Source organism: Triturus cristatus, chromosome 10 (genome assembly GCF_964204655.1).
Source record: "Triturus cristatus chromosome 10, aTriCri1.1, whole genome shotgun sequence".
Classification (NCBI taxonomy): Eukaryota; Metazoa; Chordata; class Amphibia; order Caudata; family Salamandridae; genus Triturus; species Triturus cristatus.
The window spans coordinates 815,813,301-815,832,018 of record NC_140593.1 but is presented as its reverse complement, the minus strand read 5'-3'; the positions used below and the strand labels follow the sequence as shown (position 1 = coordinate 815,832,018).

The 18,718-nt window shown below is 46.9% G+C and overlaps 1 protein-coding gene across 1 annotated transcript in view; it reads right to left on the bottom strand.

Annotated features, from left to right (window-relative positions):
• The window catches only part of PRR35 (proline rich 35), a 138,989-nt gene that overhangs the window by 48,124 nt on the left and 72,147 nt on the right, over window positions 1-18,718 (bottom strand). The gene's annotated exons all lie outside the window — the stretch shown is intronic.

Sequence of the window (18,718 nt, the reverse complement as noted above, 5' to 3'; positions counted from 1 at the left end):
TTGCATTAGCATAATAGAGGTTTTATATTGTCCGATAATGAATTTTCACTGATTAACATAACTTGCATTTAATGTGCATTAAAGCTGTGCATTATTATATATGTAGTTACCTGAAGGTGAAAAACTGAAAAAAAAATACAGAAAATTTTATTTTTTTAGCAACACATTTGACCCCGCCCCCGCGCTCACTCGCCCGCCCTCCCCTACATCCAGCAGCACAGTTCCCATACTTTCTTTTTAAGCACTTCAACCACTGAACACAAAGGAAAGCTCCAAACCAGGGTAACACTTATTTGTGAGCTATGGGTATGTTAAGATAACTCAGAATGTAACTTATTGCCCCCACTGCAACGGCTTAAAAGCGATACCAAACATTGGAAATCTCTCCCTCTGTCCCTACTGGCCCGAGCTGCATTATTTAAAACGATGTCCCTGCCGCGTTTCCTGTATATAGTGCAAAATTCGCCGAACCTGATTCACTCAGACTATTTTAAAGCCATTGAGAGGGAACAGAGAGAGCTCCTGTGGGATGGGAAGACGCCCAGTATAGCGACGGGATGGTATGACGGCGGTATAGGACTGCCGGACGTTCGTAGATATTATTGGGCAGCACATCTAGCGGCGATAAATCAAGGTGTATACTGTCCCCGCGATGACCCTGGATATAATATGGACCGATTGCTTCTCCCTGGTGGCAGTTATGTGAAAGCGCTATACACCAATTTAACAAAGTTGCAATTGACAGGCCCCACGACCATGCTGTCCGAATATGGCATACCGCAAACAAGAGCTTGGGAGGGGCAGTGACAACTACACAGATGACCCTGCTATGGGACTCAGATACATTCGGCACTCTGAGAAACACTAAGGGTTTCGACAAATGGGACTTGATAGGAATCTTGAGGGTGGGAGACCTGTAGAAAAGGAGGAAGTGGTCCCCTTTGTGCAGTTGCAGAAAGAGTTTGAACTTGCACACACAGAATACTTCAGGTACTTACAAATACGCCATGCACTGCTTGCAGTTATCCCAAGGGGAGAATCTCCCGCAGAGTCCACCCCATTGGAAGATAGAATCCTCATCGGAAATATGCCCCCGGAAAGTCATTTTATTGACCTACCAGAAATTAATTAACAACATGCCTGGCCCCCTCCTGCGATTGCAGGAACACTAGAACATGGATGTAGAGGGCATGGAGGACGCGGACTGGCAGGCGGCCATGGCATCACCCCGGGAGGTGGCAATCTCGAGATTTAGACTTGTGCCGCTCAAGGTTCTGCACAGAGTGTACTTATCGGGTCCAGCGCTTGTAAAAATGGGATATAGAAAGGATCCTGGCTGTGTGAGAGAATACGGACAGGAGGGTACATTTATTCACATCATTTGGGAATGCGTATACATCCAACGCTATTGGTCGGCGGTGACTCAATGTATGGAAGAGGTTCTGGGAACCCGGATTGAGAATAAGACAGGGTTGTGCCTTCTGAATATTTGGGAACCCACCGACGTAAGCAGTAAGGAATAGACCTGGGTGACACTGGGAATGACAGTCGTGAAACGTAACATAGCCAGGCTATGGGGCACAAAAGAGGCACCAACACACACAGCATGGAAAAAAGTCCTAGATTGGTGTATGTTGACCGAGAAAACAGTATATGAATCAAGGGGCTGTCAAAGGAAGTGGACACAAATATGGGGGAAATGGAACAAATACGGGGTACACATCTATGAACCACCGCAAATGACCCGCCATACGCCCTCTGCTACGGATTGAGTAGAACATCCCAAAACCATATGTTAGAAACGGGTTAGATAGAATTGGGAGGGAGGTGTGATATACATCCTAATCAATATATGCTCTGCTTAAAGAAATGTGATCAGATTTGTATTATGTTTATATTGTCATCAATAAAAAGATTATTAAAAAAAAAGATTACTCAGCCACCCTGATGTGGCATGCAGGCAGGAGGGAGATACACTCGCATGCAGCTTTGTGCAAGAGGACAGAGGAGCTACAGGACTACACTTACCTGAGTAAAAATGATATTCCTGCCAACTTAAAGAACAATGTCACTGAGTTAGGAGGGGGCGGGCCTTGAAGGGGGTGGAGCCTCATGCAGAGAAGAACTTGCAAGGCACTTTTGAACCCCACCCCGCCCCAAGCCCATCCTCCCAAAACCCCACCCCCAATCCCATCACCCCCAAAAAAAAATTACAAAAAGATTGCAGTAGCTGGTGCCGATTTCCTGGGGGGTTTCACACCCCTTAATGGATGTCGGCAGTTAAAAGCCTCGGAAAATGAACTGGAAATACACTATTCACAGTGGTTTTCAGTTTGTTTTCTGTGCCACCATGTGATATTGGCTCCTTACCGGGAGACCCTGTGATGGGAGCCAACATTGTGTGTTACGCGGTGGCACCGTGTCAGTTGGCAGGTATGTATTTAGGTTACATAATTGCACTACATTCATTAGGCATTGGTAGTTGAAGGAAAGTAATTAGTGTGATATGTTAAGAGTTAATCTGGTAGTTTAATACTTTAGCAGCCCTCTGATGAGCTCCAGGGTGTTAAGATTACTTTTAGAGGCCCGAAACATTCATGAACCACTAATACCTTTGCAGTGTTTCCGGAAATGTCAGTCCAGGTGGGGTTTAACACTCCTATAAAGGTTGGACCAACAGTTCCTCTCAGTAGTTAATATCTATATAACAATGTGTGTATTTCACCCCAAATTAGCGTAATCTAATTTAATACATTTAATGGCAACCCTAAAACAAATCATTTAAAGGCAAATATTTTTGCTAAGTGAAATGTAGGACTACAACAAAGGGCATTTTCAAGGCACTACATTGTGAGAAATAAATGTTTTTTTTCTTTCTGAACCATGTTTAAGAGACTTGTTTCGAAATGCTATTCAATATATATGATCTTTGCCCCTTGAAAAAATTGAATTCTTGTTTTTTGGTTGCCATTTAATGTGTCCAATTGGATCACATCAAACTGGGGCTCAACACACTAATTGTTGTAATGATATTGAGGTAAATGGTGTTGTCAGCTATTCTTACTCTTGAATTTGGTTTCAGCCCCACACACTGCAGGACTTGTGGGCCTGCACAACAGGAGGTAGGGTCCTGGCTTACAGGTCAGGCAGGGATTTAGGCACAGTGACCTTCAACCTCAAAATTATTAATTTGAGTATGCCTAAAAAAACTTTCTAGACACAACCATATGACCCTGACAAATGCACCAAAGTGCCAATCAGTTTAGCCCAATTGGCGGCCATCTTATGTCACAGGTATTTTTGTACACAGCACAAATGTCACCATTTCCAATGGCCCCTTAGCAATGCTTATGTTATTACCATGGTGATGAGTTGGTCCTGTTGGAAGGTAGCCTGAGGGGGAGATAAAGTTGTGCAGATCTGAGCCATATTCTTGGCATGTGTGTTTGTGCCTTTAAGTTGCCCTCTCTGCTCTTGAGTGAGGGACCTTGCACATCCTTTCCAGGTTCAATTGGCAGATCCGCCGCCTCGCTCGTGTTCCACGTCCAGCATAAACTCCTCACTGGTAGCTCTGATTGTGGGTTATTATCACGGAGAATCTTTGTAAGGGGCTGGTTTGGTGACTGTGAAATAGTGACCTTCATTAACATTACTCTCACTTGCTCAGGGGTGTTGTTTTCCGCTCATGCTCAGAATGCCCAAAGGTAGTGACGTCTCTGAGGCTTTAAGCCTCTCTTTCATATCTTGGCTTCCGAGATGAGAGAGTGTTGAATAGCTCGCTCAGCTCAAATGTTTACCTTCTTGTCACAGTCTGAAGACCTCCTCCCTTCCTCATGATCTGAGACTACCTATATCTGTAGGCTCCCTCTGTTTACCCGCCCCACATGCCCCCTTTGCAGAACTGCTTATAACGTGCTGTGTATGACTCTCCTGCCTTCACACGACGAGCCTGCTCTATGCCAGCTTTCCAGTGGGACCCCGGGCTCGCTGCACTTGTGACGCATACACTTTTATTTTTAAATTTTCTTTACAAACCCTTTCAGACTTAGATTGGTGTGTAAGCTGCTTTCTTTTACGTGGCTCACAGCTAACCCTTCCTTTGATGTTTGTATGAGGGATTCATGACCCGGTGCTTTCGTTTGTGGTGTGGCATGCGTGTAAGCGTCTTCGGTACCTTGTAGAGAACTCAACTTTTGCACAACATGGATGAGACTAATGCAAGTTGGTTATAGGGTCAGCTGCCACAAAAGGACAGCAGATGCTCGGGCCCAGTTAGCATGCGGCTCCATGACAGTGTGTCCGTCCAGGCGTTCTTCGGAGCTCTGAGAGAGTGTGGGCTGCACTCTAATCCTGATTTCGGTCTGAGAGAGTGTGGGCTGCACTCTAATCCTGATTTCAGTCTGAGAGAGTGTGGGCTGCACTCTAATCCTGATTTCGGTCTGAGAGAGTGTGGGCTGCACTCTAATCCTGATTTCAGTCTGAGAGAGTGTGGGCTGCACTCTAATCCTGATTTCAGTCTGAGAGAGTGTGGGCTGCACTCTAATCCTGATTTCAGTCTGAGAGCGTGTGGGCTGCACTCTAATCCTGATTTCAGTCGGAGAGCGTGTGGGCTGCACTCTTATCCTGATTTCAGTCTGAGAGAGTGTGGGCTGCACTCTAATCCTGATTTCAGTCTGAGAGAGTGTGGGCTGCACTCTTATCCTGATTTCAGTCGGAGAGAGTGTGGGCTGCACTCTTATCCTGATTTCAGTCGGAGAGCGTGTGGGCTGCACTCTAATCCTGATTTCGGTCTGAGAGAGTGTGGGCTGCACTCTAATCCTGATTTCAGTCTGAGAGAGTGTGGGCTGCACTCTAATCCTGATTTCAGTCTGAGAGAGTGTGGGCTGCACTCTAATCCTGATTTCAGTCTGAAATCCTGATTTCAGTCTGAGAGAGTGTGGGCTGCACTCTAATCCTGATTTCGGTCGGAGAGAGTGTGGGCTGCACTCTTATCCTGATTTCAGTCTGTGAGAGTGTGGGCTGCACTCTTATCCTGATTTCAGTCTGAGAGAGTGTGGGCTGCACTCTAATCCTGATTTCAGTCTGAGAGAGTGTGGGCTGCACTCTTATCCTGATTTCAGTCGGAGAGAGTGTGGGCTGCACTCTAATCCTGATTTCAGTCGGAGAGAGTGTGGGCTGCACTCTTATCCTGATTTCAGTCTGAGAGAGTGTGGGCTGCACTCTAATCCTGATTTCGGTCTGAGAGAGTGTGGGCTGCACTCTAATCCTGATTTCGGTCGGAGAGAGTGTGGGCTGCACGCTAATCCTGATTTCAGTCTGAGAGAGTGTGGGCTGCACTCTAATCCTGATTTCAGTCTGAGAGAGTGTGGGCTGCACTCTAATCCTGATTTCAGTCTGAGAGAGTGAGAGTGTGGGCTGCACTCTTATCCTGATTTCAGTCTGAGAGAGTGTGGGCTGCACTCTAATCCTGATTTCAGTCTGAGAGAGTGTGGGCTGCACTCTAATCCTGATTTCAGTCTGAGAGAGTGTGGGCTGCACTCTAATCCTGATTTCAGTCTGAGAGAGTGGGGGCTGCACTCTAATCCTGATTTCAGTCTGAGAGAGTGTGGGCTGCACTCTAATCCTGATTTCAGTCTGAGAGAGTGGGGGCTGCACTCTAATCCTGATTTCAGTCTGAGAGAGTGTGGGCTGCACTCTAATCCTGATTTCAGTCTGAGAGAGTGGGGGCTGCACTCTAATCCTGATTTCAGTCTGAGAGAGTGTGGGCTGCACTCTAATCCTGATTTCAGTCGGAGAGAGTGTGGGCTGCACTCTAATCCTGATTTCAGTCGGAGAGAGTGGGGGCTGCACTCTAATCCTGATTTCAGTCTGAGAGCGTGTGGGCTGCACTCTAATCCTGATTTCAGTCTGAGAGAGTGGGGGCTGCACTCTAATCCTGATTTCAGTCTGAGAGAGTGTGGGCTGCACTCTAATCCTGATTTCAGTCTGAGAGAGTGTGGGCTGCACTCTAATCCTGATTTCAGTCGGAGAGAGTGTGGGCTGCACTCTAATCCTGATTTCAGTCTGAGAGAGTGTGGGCTGCACTCTAATCCTGATTTCGGTCTGAGAGAGTGTGGGCTGCACTCTTATCCTGATTTCGGTCTGAGAGAGTGTGGGCTGCACTCTAATCCTGATTTCGGTCTGAGAGAGTGTGGGCTGCACTCTAATCCTGATTTCTGTCTGAGAGAGTGTGGGCTGCACTCTAATCCTGATTTCAGTCTGAGAGAGTGTGGGCTGCACTCTAATCCTGATTTCGGTCTGAGAGAGTGTGGGCTGCACTCTTATCCTGATTTCGGTTTGAGAGAGTGTGGGCTGCACTCTAATCCTGATTTCGGTCTGAGATAGTGTGGGCTGCACTCTAATCCTGATTTCGGTCTGAGAGAGTGTGGGCTGCACTCTTATCCTGATTTCGGTCTGAGAGAGTGTGGGCTGCACTCTAATCCTGATTTCGGTCTGAGATAGTGTGGGCTGCACTCTAATCCTGATTTCGGTCTGAGAGAGTGTGGGCTGCACTCTAATCCTGATTTCGGTCGGAGAGAGTGTGGGCTGCACTCTTATCCTGATTTCAGTCAGAGAGTGTGGGCTGCACTCTAATCCTGATTTCAGTCTGAGAGAGTGTGGGCTGCACTCTAATCCTGATTTCGGTCGGAGAGAGTGTGGGCTGCACTCTAATCCTGATTTCAGTCTGAGAGAGTGTGGGCTGCACTCTAATCCTGATTTCGGTCGGAGAGAGTGTGGGCTGCACTCTTATCCTGATTTCAGTCAGAGAGTGTGGGCTGCACTCTAATCCTGATTTCAGTCTGAGAGAGTGTGGGCTGCACTCTAATCCTGATTTCGGTCGGAGAGAGTGTGGGCTGCACTCTTATCCTGATTTCAGTCAGAGAGTGTGGGCTGCACTCTTATCCTGTTTTCAGTCACGTGGGGGGAGCGCCTGTATGGCGCATGGAATGACTGGCCAGTGTTCACTGAGCAGTTGGTAGCACAGGAACCACGGGGATGTGGCATAATGGCCAGAGCTGTCCACTTTGTTGCTGGGGAACCAGGTTCGAGCCTCGGCGTCGGTTCAACATCCTGTGATTCTGGGGAAATCGCTTAATCTCCTCTGTGCCTAACAAAAACGAATATGTCCTCGTGTAATGTAACTGGTGCACATGTAAAGCATTCCGATACCTTCAAACTGAGTTTGCGTTATATAAATCTGCAACAACAAAAAATAAGCCAAGAGCCCCCATAGCTTAATTTAGAGGTTTGGGCGGACAAAAGGCTGGGGCTCGGACCAGGCATTCTCTTCCTGTTCACGTGTCAAGTACCACGGCTCGCCTTCACTCAATAGGTGGACGGTGTTGGGCGAGGGGCAGACATGCTGCTGACGGGTCCTGGCTCGTCATGCCTACCACCCTGCCTGTTTTGCTGGGCCGGACTTGAAATCCCAAGTAGCCCAGGCAGTTTTCTCATAGCCCATGGGGAAGCACTGCCCGGGAGGCTGGACACGCTTGCTTGCTGGGTTTGTCACCGGGGGCCGATGTTACACGTCCTAGTAATAAAACTGGCCGCTAGTAACAAAAGCGCCCCCCACCACTGTAAACTTGCCCCCCCCCATCCTTCCAGCCTGATTCCCGGTAAATCCGATCTGCCCCCCTCACACTCTGGGGCGATCAGCAAGGGGGTGCCAGCCTGAGTGACTGAGGTCTGTCTAGTCTGGCTGGGTCTCTGCTGAATGTACGCAACTAATACATGAGAGTAGCCCCTGCGCACCAAAGGGACAGAGTTATTCAGCACCAAATTTACAGAAACTTTTCCGTGGGAGAAAGAAATTCGATCAACAATAATCCTTATCCATTCATCGCATTCACTCACACATTCATTCAGGTCATACCAGCAGGGAGATATATTCTAAGGCTCCTGTGAAAACAACCAAATTTTTTTTTAATGTTAAATATTTATTCTTATCATGAAAAAATAATGTAACATTTCATTCTTTTCGGTTTAAATCGATGACATAAAGACAAACATAATAGGAAGGAATATTAAAAACAAGCTCATACAATCAGCTATTAAAATCGTGTATATCATCCCTTATGTCACGTGCAATAATCAATTCATCAGTCATACGTAATAGTTCTGTGCTAATGTAATATGTCACTTGTTCTTCGTCATCATTTTATTTCTTGAAAACCACCTTTTTTAGGACATTATATGATTCTACTCTTTCCAGGAAAACTATTATTGGAAGAACATATCAGAATTGTGGTGACTACAGAATCTCACCATGAGGGAATTCGTGAGGGGTTTAAAAATGTATCATTATCCCAGACAGTCCAGTCGTTGAGGCAACTTAAAATCCTTTTATAAACCCCAAAAGACTATGGGGCCAATTCTTAGCCATATATTCGCCAATCGTCATACGACCAGTGTGGCAAATATTTGCCAATTGATATGCGACGACTGCGCAAATTGTACTTGTTATATTCAATGTCCTGCTAATGGCAGTCTCCAATGTATTCACTGCCAGTGGTCTTCACACAGCGACATGTGACTAAACACTTGGGGGCAGATTTACAAGCCCCATGCGCCACTTTTGCCTCATTTTTAACAAGGGAAAAGTGACGCAAAAGTGGCGCAAGGGGCTTGTAAATCTGCCCCTTGAACTTTAAACTCTTCGGGGCAGATTTATGAGCCCCTTGCGCCACTTTTGCGTCACTTTTCCCATGTTAAAAGTGACGCAAAAGTGGCGCAAGGGGCTCATAAATCTGCCCCTACGGTTCTCTGTGATATGTAAGGGCCCAAGTTACATTATGAACCTTAAAAGTTTCTCTTTCAGTGAACCGGTCGCTACTCCGCTTGTAAAATGGATCTCCCTGCTGGTATGGGCTGATGCATGGCTACGAATTGCAGTTCAACAAATGTTTTTCTCCTGGGGAAAATTTCCTTTAAATTTAGTCTCTTTTGAGTGTAGCCTGGTGTTGTGGCTTCATGCAGCCCCCACAATGTGAGTGCGTCCTAGTGTGGCCTCATCGCTTCAAACAGAGGGAGTGCAGTTCTGCTTATGCAGCATACTCGACCACCGATCACCTGGAGACATCGTCCATCTTTAGAGCTGCAAGCCTCTCCGCCCTGCCTGGAAGTGCTTGTCTGTGCCTCCAGTGCGCCAGGACTCTGGAGAAGAGGCTGACGCTTCTTATTTCTGACGTTGCCTGTCACAGTGTCATCAAGATCTTCTTACTTCATGGGCATTCAATACTTAGTGCCTGATTACAGAGTTTGGTGGTCCAGGAGTGGGCCGCCGTGCCAGTGCCCCGCTCCAGGCCCGGCAAACTTGACCGCTGGCCGCCCACCAGATTACGAGTAATCTCATGGTCTGACGGGCGGTCCTTTGGCGTTCCCACTGCAGTGCCTATTGCACAGGCACCGCAATGGGAACACCAAAGCCCGTTCCTGCATGGCATGGACTGTAAACAAAATTACTACAGCTGTGTGGTGGACAAGCACTTTTTTTGTGGAGGCACACAGCTTCTGCCCAATCAAAACATGTATTCTTGGCTCACAACGTGTGGGCGGGGTCAACGCCCCACACTCCTGATGATTCTCACATAATTGTCAGGCGACTACTGTGCTGTCAAGTCCGGCCATAAAAATGATCACAGTTGTGTGGAGGGCAATCACTTTTTTGTTGAAGCACACAACTTTTGCCCAATCTTGACATGTACAACTGACTCCCAACGCGCACTCTCCTGGTGATTATCATTCGAACATAATTGTCTAAGGACAGCTGCGCTGTCAAGCCAGACCATAAAGATGGACCACAAAACGAACCAATGGATAATGTTCTATTTTCTTACCTCTTAATTCCTTAATTCACATTGAAATAACAATAGATGGGGGGCGGGGGGGGGGGGTGGCACTGGAAGGTGATGACGAGAAAATCTACAAGAACACAGAGACAACGCCTTGTTTCTTTTTCAATCCAACAACGTCACCAGCCACCCAGGCCAACCTGCCCAATCACAATTTAGCTCTGAGTGGCGTCCATTTTGTTAAAAATGCGGCAGTTCTTACAGGTGCTACTGCTCTCTGACAATTGGTGTGTCAAGAACCGTGGGCACGTCGACTGCTGCTATGGCAGCTGCGAAAAACATATTGCACTGTTCACTGCCGTATACCAGTCCCACACTTAAGATCTTTATTAGCTCCAATTAGTAATATAAAAGTCTTGTCTATCATAGCTGTCACCGACAACTATTACCGTGCTCCACTGTGTTGCTTTTCATTTTGTATTAACTATTTTAGTGTATTTTTGCGATGACTTTAAAGAACCCCCTATTCCTGTGAGGTATGACAGCCCAGGGGAGAACGGGTATTTTCCATTTCCAGTAGTGAAGGTTAGTTAGCCCTCAGCCCAAGGTGCTTCTTTAGAATTCTAAACTGCTGCACGTGAGGTGAAAAGAGTTTGACAAATAAACAGATTTGTTTACCTCTGCCCCCCCCCCCCCCCTCCCTTCGCTTCCACGTCTTACCTCGCCCTAATTCCTCGCCATTTCCTTCGCACTCGTCGCATTAATGGTGGAAGGGAGGAAAGGCTGGAGGGCGAGTAGGAGAGAGGCGGGGGCACCGGGGCAGGCAGCCTGCCGGAGCAGGCACAGGCTGGGCACACAGACGCAGAGCTCGCCCACAGCGGCGGAGGCCTGGTGAGGCCCGGCCGAGCACAGACGGCGTGGCTCGGGGCAGTGCCAGCCGGGCCGGAGCGGGGCCTGCTGCAGTCAGGGGCGCAGGCTGGTTAGGAGTAGTGTGTGGGCATGTCTGCCGGGGTTGGGGGTGGGGAGGCACAGAGCCTGTCTCGCAAACCCTTCTCATTGGTGTCAGGAGTCAAGATTATTTTCTTAAGCCACTAGCTTCAAAGATGCCCACGACCATGTCCCTAAATTCCTCGTGTTATGTTTTGGGACAGACAAATCACTGCATTTTCTGAAGGCAGAGCGCCTGGTCTTGCCTGATATAGGTTGCATCGCTGTGAAAGAGAGAGAGGGCACTTGGCTTGCATGGTATACTTTATTTATATGCAAATACATTTATCCGTGTGTAACATAACTGGCGCTCATGTAAAGCGCTCTACCTTCGGGTCGATTTCGCGCTATATAAATCTGCTGCACACAAAAAAAATGGTTATCGGTGGCGTAACGCAAAATGGCGGAGCTTCCTTGCAGAATGTGACGAGGGTCCCCTGAATCTCCCATAGCTCACAGATATTCATTCGCCATGGTCTGACTGGGGGCGCCCTGAAGAGTTGGGGACCCCTTGAAGGGGTGGGGCCCACTGCGCTGCAGGTACTGAAGAGTCTTTTTCGTTTTTCTCCCCGAGAGTTCTGGTGTCCAGGCTCTGGAGCAGAGGCCTAGCTTCCATCGGTGAAGCAGGTGCAGTTCCACCGGGGCACAAAAGCCCTTGGATCACACAAAATCCTGATAATTGCTGTATTCAACAGTTTAAACAGCAGCTATGGGTCCAATTTCTTTTCTTGCAAAAGGGCCCATGACACATGGGTTGCAGCACTGCTCAGGATGCGTGTGCCAGCATACAAAGGCTACAATAAGAAGGAGAATTCACCTTCAGGGTCACTGGCTCACCCCTAATCCAAGATCATCTTCTCTCACCGTCCAATGCCAACCCCTGCTTGTGGCAACGGAAGCTGTTTCCCAGCCTGGAACTTCTGAGCTCTATACACATGCACAGACATAGCAGGGTCCCTGGAATTTTGCCGTAGTGGAGGACTACATTATGTGGCAAGACTGGCTAAACTATAAAGCAAGAAAAGGCAAAATATGTGGTAGTTTCTGTGGCTGTATTATCTCACTATTTTGTCGTTTTTAACATACATAATAATGTTAGGTCAAAGGTTCACCTCATTAGTACCATATTAATACCTAGATGCAACTTGTCAGTAATCAGTTACTTTTTGCAAAGGATGTGCCACTGCATGGCACCGCTTCTGGTACTTTTTAGGTCTCGCTTGACCCAGCGCATGCGCTGGTCTGGCGAGACTTATTGAGAGGGCTGCAAAAAGTGCTACCAGGCCAGCCTAGAGCTACAGTGCATACGCGCGGGTGCGCGCGCCGCGATTTACTTTCACGGCCGCACGTCCGCTTTGATGTTTGATCGCGATCTCTTTCTCGGCCGCACGGCCACTTGGCATAGCCAATTGGTCTTGCTTTTGGGACCTTATAAGTATTTAGTTTTGCAACTGTTGCATGGCTAAACACTTATAAGGTCCCAAAGGCGAGACCTATTGGCTATGCCAATGCTTGTTTAAAGTAGTATTTGAGCCGTTTGAATTAGAAGCACGCTATTTTGGTGAAATCTAAAAATTATGCAGCAGACGGTGAAATATATGGCAACTTAAGTGCAGTAAATCTATAACTATGTGAAAAACATAGCTACCACAGAATTGCATAATTCCAGAGGCCCTACTTGTATGTGTATTCAAATGCAGGGAGTTTGCCTACACAGTTTGGTCGCTCCTGTGGCCAACTGATGGATAAAGATTCCTAAGTAGGTAAAGTGACGGGTGGACTGAAGCCAGCATCGGACAGCTGAGCTGTAGGTACATATACACTCATGGCAAATCCTTGGCCCAGTGGAGTATTGATCCTGGACATTTGTTCAGTTAAACTTCCTTAAGAAAAGTTTGCAGCATCGATTGTCTGTCTTCCCTACAAATGTTTACTCTGTTTATTTGTTCTTTAGATGTTTGTGTGGCGCTCACTACTTCAGATCTCAATGCAGGTCGAGGGAAAGCGGGAAAGGATTAGACGCAAAGGGGTGGAAGGCACAGCCAGTAAGAGGATGAAGGCTGTTACATTAAGGCTAGTCGTGTTTTGGAAGAGATGTGCATTTTCTGCAAGTTTTAGTACTTTACAAAGTCTTCCTCAATCTGGAGGGTTTTGGTTGGACAGAGTTCCATGGGATCGAGCTTTGGGAGCAACATTATGGGGCTCCTTCTAAAGTGTTTGTATGACACCAGGCAGAGAGATGGTTGTTTGTCACAGCGTCATCTATAGAAATATCGCCTGACAATATATATTGTCTCTGAAATATGGCGTACAAAAATATTCCATTGGGTATCCATTTTTTATTGTTAACTCCAATGTGATCAAAATCTTTGTAGATAATATTTAGAGCACAATATTTTAGTAGAACTTTAGAGAGACAGTCTGTTCTAAGTTGGACCCATTTCTTGAACACAAGCTAATGAAGACACAACAGTGTAGTGGTGAGCGGCTCTGCTGTTTCAAGCCCAGGGGAGCTGGACTACATAACTCTTCACTTTGAACCCTTCGACCCTTCCATCATGATCGCCCCTTTACTCCGTGATTCTTGTCCCTCTTCCATTTCCCCTTTTGGACGCGCCTATTTCTACTTCCGCCCCCACTGTTGACCCATCACCTGCTCATACACCACGAGCTTCCACAACACCACCCTTGCACGGCTCCGGGAGACCTCGCATCGCGGATCTCCACTTCTTCAACTCGGTAAGCATGTTCAGCCACCGCGCTCGCTGTTCCTTCTCAGTTGGCCGCGACTTCGACCCTTTCCTTACCCACAGCGTTATCGCGCCTCCATCAAGGAACCCTCCTCCGCAACCCGGACCAGCTCCGGGAGACCTCGCATTGCGGATTCTCGTCTACTCGGTAAGCCTTTCCAGCCCCCGCGCTCGCCGCAATTTCTCAGCTGGCCACGACTTCGACCATGCGCTGACTTTACCCTTTCCTTACCCACAGCGTCATCGCGCCTCCTTCACGCAACCCTCCTCCGGACTCCCGCATTCCTCGGGACTCGAGGACCCCTCGCTGCATGTCCAGTGAGGTCCCGTCCCCGTGGCCTCCGACCCGTTGGTCGAACCCGCATCTCGAGCTCTCCTCTTGATTCTGCTTGATCTCCACACCTTTTGGCATCCGCTGGATGTCAAATTCCTCTATCAGATGCTTCGGACTATCGTTCCTGTAAGTCCCCCTTCACTCCTTCCTCCCATTCACCTCTCGCACCATTTCCCTTATTTTTCTCCCCCCAATCACCTCCTTGGTATTCCTCTTTCATATGGGCACTGTCTGTGATGCACTATTCCTTCAACTCTTCCCACATGCTTTCTCCTTCCTTAATTAACTCACCTTGCCTTTAGACTCCTCACATCTCCGCTCTCCCTGTACCACTGTTATCTTGACATTGGTCTTATCCTCCTTACCTGCTACTCCACTCTCCCCCCTCCCCCCCCGTTTCCTGCACTGAGCACTTGATTTCTACCCCTGTTTATTCTTCTCATATTGGTTATGATATACTCTTCCCCTTCTCTCCCCTGCCTTCCCTCCCCTCCCCAGCCTCACTCCCCAGGTAATCCTGCCATCTACCTGTCCTGAAGAGATCCCACTATCAACACAGGGATCGAAACATCGTCGACAATCATTTCTAAACTCCTCGATATTTATTACTCAAATGTTGGAGTATGAGATGTTCAACTGACTTTTTGTTACTGCTTATTTACCTGTACTAAAAAGTCACCTTTTAAGTCACTTGCCTGGGTTCCGGAAATCGGCTGATTTCCTTTTTACCCTGCCACAGCACAAACTCACTCACTGTTCTGTTTTTAGGTCAAGGGACCGTCCGGTCTGCCGACGGCAGAACCGGAAGTCCGGAGATCTTATGATGCTTAGAGTGGCTATTTAGCCCGCCTCTCTTTTTGCCTCTCCTCCATTGGCTGGCTTCCTAAACGGAGGCCAGCCATTGGAGGAGAGAGCCGTCCCTCCAAATAGGCTCCGTCTTTTTCAGATTCGGGGGCGTGTTCTGTGCTCTTCTTTCCACTTTTTAGCCACGCCCTTTTTTAGGCGTGTTTTTCTCTCCTCCAGCCAATGGCAAGAGGAGAGAAAATAAAAACACGCCCCCGAATCCGAAAACGCCTCTGCGTTTCTCCGAGGCATTTCTGCTTGACCTCGGAGAAAGGCAGTGGTGTGCTTGTTTAGGGAATGAGCCTGTGGATGCAGACCGCAAGGAGACAGACTTACGTGGTTTTTCATGGCGGATTCCAGCCTCCTACGGAGCCTGCACTTCTTGGCCGGGGAATCATGGCTCTGAGGGTGGTGCTGAGAGTCTCCCGGTCCCCCGGAGCTCCGCCTAAGGCGCTGCTGCTGCACTGGTTCGGTCGGGGCGTAGAAGCCGTTCTGCAACTGCTGTCCATTAAAGCAGGAGGACGTTGGCACCAAACTTTGGCCCGGGGGCTCCTCTGCACCGTCCCCCATTGCAGCAGCAACTGTCACAGGTGGGGTGCGAGTGACGGGACTTCTGGCGGACATCTTAGAAAGGAAATTTTCCGATGCATTTTAACGGAATTATTTATTTGAAAGAAGGGCATTTGCCGCTATTGATGTTACTGCATGATGCGTGTCTATGTTCAGAAGCGTAAATTGGACATACATTTCCTACTTTGTTTGTCGAGGTAGGCTTACTATATATTACAAAATTTGCAAGTGGAATGTATTTTTGTATTAAGATGTTCCACAGACGGGCTTTGTTTTCGAATTTGATTCCCGTGATTTCGCTTACATTTAGTTACAATACAGGCAGGCAGGGAACCAAAGAACCATAGTTCACCCGTTCGCTTGTAGATGTATTCACCACGTCTTTCTTTTGTTTCCATGTCCATGCCTTCCTTTAGTTGTTCAAATGACGGCCAGAAGATGACATAAGATCTCAGTTCGTATTCAATTGTCATACATGCCAACATTTCAGAAAAGCAAAGTGGGAGATTTAAAAAAAAAAAAAAATCGGGAGAAGGGGCCTTCAATCGGGTTTCTGTCATGTATGGACTTTGGAAGTGTGCTGCTGCAGGATCGGACATTTGAAGCAAATTCACGTGTTTTTTTTATCACCTTTCAGAACCATGGAGCGCAATGGCAGGCAGAGAAAGAGGGGAATGCAAGAGTTTGCACTGGCCTGGCAGGTTGTGGTCAGAGCATACACCCCCCCTCCTCCCCCGTCAGCCCGGGCTGAAACAGCTCCGGGCACACACACAGCCGCCGCCCACCCCCCTCCCAGTACTTCACAGAACATTCGCTTGTTAATGAGGCTTTGTTGGTGTTTCACCTCTTCTAGACCTCCTGCATCGCAATTCTGACTATTGCTGGAAGAATTAGCACGTTACACAATACCGAGCCCTGTCTGCTGAAACCCCGAGGAATCAGGTTTTTGCTTGCAGGAATCGGGAGGCGGGAGACTAGCCTTGAAATCGGTAGTCTCCCGCCTGAATCGGGAGTGTTGGCATGTCTGAATTGTTTAAGGGGCAAGGATGATGCAGCGCACATTCCCAAATCTTATTGGTGAGGGTGTGGTGTATTTTAGAGCAATACCGATTGGATTCTTAACGATAGTCCTTGTAGTGCAGCTGTGCAGGTGCAATCTCCACGCATACCATAAAATAACTTTTCCAGTACAAATATTTTTATTCCCACGGTTGTACTACTACTGTAATTCAGAGCAGTGCAGACACATTTATACCATTCCATATTACAGAAAGGCTTTGGTATAAGGGTACAAATGTGAAAATAGATTGTGGAAGCGTTGCTGAACATAGATAACACTTTTATTTGCTGATAAATCAATTTACGTTTGTCGTTAGGATTTTAACATACAAACCATTTTCCTTGAACAACCCTTTATCAAACAAGCATTGGCAAAACCACCAGGTCTCGACTGCCAGAGAGCTATTGGCTGTTTCAACGTCTTCGTGAGAGAGCTATTGGCTTTTTCAGTGTCTTTAAGCCATGTTGTCACAGTGTCGTCTGTTATTATGGTAAACACTGGGAGCGGCAGATGAGCGTTCTTATATTTGGGGGTATGTTCCGGGCGAGGTGGTGGAGAGGTATATTGGATTGGATCCGGGGCTTTAAGTGGGCCGGGTCCAGTCGGTGCTAACAGCAGGTGCTTAGACGGGTCGCTATCGGGCTGTCCGTTTTTGCCCTTATCCTCAGGTTGAAAAAAATAAATATTAACTCTGCAGCAGTACGACCCTAAGCTGCCTTAGATGTAACTTCTTATAGTTCTTTTACAGTCTCATTTTTTCAGAACGGACGCATTTTCAATATGCTCTACAACGTAGCCATGGTTGTTGCTTATTTATCTTATCTATGTATCAAACAACCATTTGCAAAACCAATAGTCATGGCTTGTTACTTGTATTGTATATTTGGGTGCGATAACAGAAGCATCAAAATACCAGTCGGGCTGCACACTGTGCTAAGCACAGATTTTCAGTTTACTTATTTCTAAGCCACGTCCTTAATTACATCAGCCACGCCCCTGTGAGAGACCCCCCCCCCCCCCTTTGAGTTTTTCACCCCACTTAAAGCCCTGAACTGGTTCAAACATAGTAGAACCACGCATATCACGCAACTGACCCCCGCCCCTCTCAGCCGATGTCATCCTCAATTGACTTTTTTGCATCCTCCACATAAGCTACTTGCTTCCCTTACACTTAGCTGGGTACCTTTAGTTAGTTACACATTTTCCTTCCTCTGTGTGGGTGGCTCTGTGTGTGTGGGTGGCTTTGTGTGTGGCTCTGTGTGTGGGTGCAAATGCAATAGGTCTCGCATTTGAGAGAGATTAAGCTATTGACATTGTAAATAACAATGCCGTTTCTTTAAATGTTTTAAAAACAAAAACAAAAATAATGTCATGAACAATGCCAATAGCTCTAACTTTAACAATGCCGAGACCATTGCATTGTAAATGCTTGTTTATAATTGTTTACTATTGTTTCAAATTATCTTATTCTTGCATTGGCTTACATATAAACCCAATTTTTCATTGCACTAATTGTGGCACGTTTTTACTCTTTTCTGAATGGGACCACTGTTCCTTATAAATATGGACTACATAACTCTGGCATACTTTTAACTTGCCCAGTTTTGGCAAGAGGGCAGATGAAGTCATCATTATCGCAGTGGATTGTGGGAGAGAATAACTGCAAGGACCAAGGCAGTGCGAAAGGATCCCTCAGAAGGTTCAAGGTTAAAGAAAGTAGTGTTGGTCACATGTTGCTTGCTGCCGCAGTGGTGGGGCTGTGGGCTTGTTCCATCGGAAGATACAATGACGCCCTCAGTGTATACCGGAAGGGTGTGGAAATATTACATGTCAATCCATGCGTGCTTACGTGATGGCTGTAGATTATATCCATGGTAAAGGCGAACCAGCAATCTAATGCTTTATTGCCAAAATTTCAATGGATTATATGATTATAAATATTTAAAAAATGCAATAAAATGTTTTATTAAAAACATACTTTTAAACTTATCACTGAGGAGTAAATATTAAGTGCACAGTAGCTTTATTCTGCATTCCGACTCAATGAATCTCAAAAGAACTACCAACATTTTTTACATATGCACCTTCCCAACAAATTCAGGCTTGCATACCTAATGATTCGATTTAATAAATAGGTGATAAATAAATGCTATAAATAGAAATAGGAGGGCATGAACTGGTAAAAAGTGGGAAAACTCATTTGTGTTTTTGGTTGTCAGACGATGCTCAAACCAAACTGCATGTATTATTGAAAGGTCTGTGATTGACTATCGGGCTCGGTAAACATTGTTTACGACAAATCCCTTTTCCCCCACAGGCAATTATAACGCGGTCCCCGCAG